Below are 4,513 nucleotides of genomic sequence, written 5' to 3' on the forward strand. Positions count from 1 at the left end.
TTATTTTCATATATTTTATTCATTCCCATCCATTGGAAGCAGTATCAGCTGCCTACTTGGGAAAACCCTCAAACAGAAGAATAGAGTTGAAATTTTTTATATCTAATAGCATTGCAAGTTATCACAATATTGTCGTTTTCATTAAACGTATTGTTATTTTCAAGTGTGTTAAATAAAAAGGCTGGAGAGGTAGCTCAAGTGGAAGAGAATGCGCTTGCATAGTGAAGGCCTGTGAGTTCAATTCCCAACACAGAAGATCCCTGAATATGACTAGTTCAGCCTAATGGGATCTGACTACTATAGGGTCTGATTGCTATGGGGTTGAAATGAATATGCCTAGTGGTATATTCTTTAAACAGTAAAAATAAAAATCTAAATCACATAGTTATATATTAAAGATAAAAGAGACAACTGTAATAAGAAGACAATACAAATTATATAAATTTATTAAATTTAAGTAAACACATATTTACCTATATACATATCATATTATTATAATAAAATATTTAAACTGCTAAATTTATATGCATTTTACACATCTGTGTATTGCTTATAAGCTATCATTCTGATGACAGAGTCCATTGGAATTAGAGCTAATTGAATTCTGTTCTTAAATTACCCAAGTTAGAAAAATTATCCCATGAATATGAACCAGATACCTAATGCTAATTAATCAGTCAGCATTTTAGATAAAAATCTATTTGAAAATATTAAACTATGGTATTGTATAAATGAGAAATCAGAGACTGGAAGGCCTCAAAAAACATTCTCAGCTTACTTATCAAGACAGATAGTTAATGGAAAACTCAGGGCTAATGGCTAATAGCTATCATTTATCTGACTCCTCTATCAGTAAGTCACTGTTCTGAGAGTTTTATGTGTAGTAATGCATTTAATCCTCATAACAACTATGTAAGATAAGTAATATTGTGGTTTTCTTATTATAGAGACAACTGAAGCAGAGAAATAATTTGAGATACAGAATATGAAACCAGGTAATCTGGATTCAGAATCCATGCTGTATCATAAAATTAAAATTCACAAAAACACCTAACCAACAATTAAACTTAAATGTGCTGAGTTTAAAAATTGCTTCTATTTTAAATATTTTTCACCAAAAATCTGTGATAATATCTTCTGGTACTAAAACGAGGTTGTTTGTTTTTTTATTTTTTAATAATGTTTTATCAAAGATGTTATTAATGAACTGTATTCAATTATTAGAAGTCACTTCCACAACAACCCCAGGTGTATTGTTTCATTTTATTTTTACTATTTCACAGACTATTGGATATGCTTAAGTACAGAATGGATATAGTTTTTTTTTTTCTATCTATGAATTGCCATGACATTTTTGCTCCTTTTTACTTCTTACAAGATCTATCTTTGTGTTAAAGTAGAAAAAGAAAATAGTGTGTCACATAGAACTATGACTTGCATTACCTCTGGTCATTTTTTCACTTGTAAAATAAGATAAGAAGACATGCTTCCAAAATATTTTCACATTTTATAAAAGAGTTCTAAAAAAAAGAGATAGTGCAAAAATTTCATTTTATATTATTGGAAATATTGTATCAAAGTAACTCAATATCTAGTCGGAGTATAGAAAAATGTCATAGACAGCATTGGATCCAATGAAAAAACTCCCAAGGTGACAGTAGGTCATTTGAGTATTGAGGAGAGCATATGCTTGTTTGTAATCATCATGAAATTGGGAATTTGGAGGAAAGGAACATTAAAAAGTGTAAGAGGAACAAATAATAGCCAGAATGCAAATGGGCCATACATATTTTTTGTTCCAATTCAACCAGATATATCTCACAATTCAAAGGAATTCGCTGAAGACATATAAGATGTTGTCTGATAATTGCAAGGTAATCAGTACTTTACTAAATGAGCATCTAGACTTTCCTAAAACATAAAAGATTCTGGATTCAAATTATTTTCAGATAACTTGACTGCATACCAATTATATTAAAACCCATAAAAATTCAGTACTAAGTAAAATGTAAGATATCTAATCTTAACTCAAAATTATTAAGTATAGAAAAATACTGATGATGAAGAATAAAATCAAAATTGACCCAGATGTAAGAATTGGAAGTCTAAAGGTTTTTATTACTTTATTTCTTTTGTTTCAATAAGCTTTGAAAAATTAAACGTATGAAAGGGACACAAGGTATAAAAAGATCCAATCCAACCTCAGTATATGAAATTACAATATCTAATATAAAATATGCATTGGAAAGAACATAGATTAGGCATGCCAAAGAAATTATTAGTGACTGAAAAATAAGTGATCATAAATGAAATAAAGAGAATAAAAATATTAAACCATTAAATTCTATACAGAGACTTTCAAACACTCTAATAAGTCAAAACAAAGAAAGAAATAGTAACTGGGAAAGAAAAAGTAAAATTGTCTTTGCAAGCTATGTTTTCTGTGTTAAAATTTTGATAAAATTTGCAGAAAAATTGCTGACACTAGTAAGTGATTTAATAATACAGAAAGGTCAATATAAAAAAACAATTATATTTTCCTAAAACAATAGCATTATTATTAAGAAATTGAAGCTCCTTATAAGTTTATAAAAACTCCTTTAAATAGCATCAATGTGTAGAATATTTAAGAGTAATCATGAAAAAAATGCATGAGTTCATAAGACTGAAAATTTCAAAGTATTGCTGAAAATGACAAAAGAAAAAAGAATAAAAGATAATGAGAGATAAAGTAGCTATAGATTAGAAGACACTATTGTTAAGATGGCAATTTTCATATTAATTTATAATTTAAGAAATTCTCATTTAATATCATATCAATATCAATATTATATAGCAGGTTTATGTGTAGAAATTGAGAAGCTACATTTAAATTTCATAAAGCAGTACAAAATATTTAAAATAACAAAAAATACCCAAGGCATAAAATATTGTAAATTGCAAAGCATGAATAACCAAGTAAGTATATAGGCATTGTCTTAAGGATAAAAAAAGTAGTCCAACAAAACAGACATAGCATCTAGAATTACACCAAAATATAACAAAACCTATTTTAAGAAGGTACAGGAACTATTTAGGGGTAAAAAGATAATGTTTTAAATAAATCTAGATATCCAAGGTCAAAAGTAAATTTTAAGTCATCCCATTTACCATATAAAAAAATTAACACAGATTACTAAACTACGTAAGCATCCTATTCCTAAAATAGTTACTAAACAGAAGACTGACCATATATTGGTAAAATAAAGTTTACTTATACTACTCAAAATACTTTTGATAGCAGTTTATAATGAAATTGTCATTGAAATTTTAGAAGTTTACTTTAAGGGAACTGTAGACATACTATAGGGGTTAAAGTACTTGCTTGAATGTGTCAAACCCTGGTTCAATTTCCCCAAACCACATATGGTCCTGAGCACTGCCTGAAGGAATGTCTAAGTACAAAGCTAGGAGTAAGTGCTAATCACAGCCATGTGTGGCCCAAACACCACTACCTCCAAAAAGTCTGCTTTGAAAGACAATATTAATATTAAAAGGAAAAAAGTGGGGAAAACTGAATACAGATTATAAAAATAATCACACGCCAAAGAAAATAATACATGGCCTAATTACAATACTGGAACAAAGATTAAAATAGTCATGACAGTGTGAATATACAAATGACAAAGAATCATATAGAAGAGCACTTAGCACAATTAGTTGTTAGACAAATAAACTTTGAAGCTACAGAAAAATAACATTAAAAATGTGTTAGAACACCCGTACAGCAGATTTTACTACAATAATAGGAGTATTAAATCAAGAACTCTCATTTGCTATCATTAAGAATGTGAGTCAGGCCAGATCGAAAGCACAGTAGGTAGGATGTTTGCCTTACACACAGCTGACCCAGATTAGATCCCCAGCATCTCAACTGGTCCCCAGAGGTCTCTGGGAGTGATTCCCTAGCCCAAAGCCAGCAGTATCTCTGAGTGTGGCCCAAATACACACACATCAAAAAAATAGTGAGTCGGAATAACTACATTTGGAAAGTTTCTTTAAATGTGAAGATCTATCGTGCTCGCTTTGGCAGCACATATACTAAAATTGGAACGATACAGAGAAGATTAGCATGGCCTGCGCAAGGATGACACACCAATTTGTGAAGCGTTCCGTATTTTAAAAAAAAAGTGAAGATATATCTTATCTACCTTAAATGCATAAGTTCCAAGTATAGATTCTTCCTGAACATTAATAAAAAAACAGAACCACAAAATACAGAAAGTCAGGTGTTTGCCTTTAGTGCAGCATCATCCACTCCAAAACCTTTGAACTGCATATAAACTCAGAGCACTGCTAGGAGAGACAAGAGTAACCCCAGATCACTGCTGTGAATCCAAAACCATTCTAAAAGTAATATAAATAAACAAAAAATAAAACAAAGCTGTGCAAGCTTGTAATATAAAAGTTTATGGTCACTAGAATTAAAGTAGTCCAAAATTCAAATTATGCTTTAGTAGTTGAATGCATAATG

At 29.9% G+C, this 4,513-nt stretch overlaps 1 non-coding gene across 1 annotated transcript; it reads left to right on the forward strand.

The window, feature by feature from the left end:
- Positions 1-4,056: 4,056 nt before the first annotated feature.
- Positions 4,057-4,161, forward strand: LOC126021578 (U6 spliceosomal RNA). Its single transcript, XR_007500082.1, has one exon. It is a non-coding gene; the product is annotated as a U6 spliceosomal RNA (small nuclear RNA).
- Positions 4,162-4,513: the final 352 nt, after the last annotated feature.

The sequence above is a fragment of the Suncus etruscus genome, chromosome 10 (assembly GCF_024139225.1).
Source record: "Suncus etruscus isolate mSunEtr1 chromosome 10, mSunEtr1.pri.cur, whole genome shotgun sequence".
Classification (NCBI taxonomy): domain Eukaryota; kingdom Metazoa; phylum Chordata; class Mammalia; order Eulipotyphla; family Soricidae; genus Suncus; species Suncus etruscus.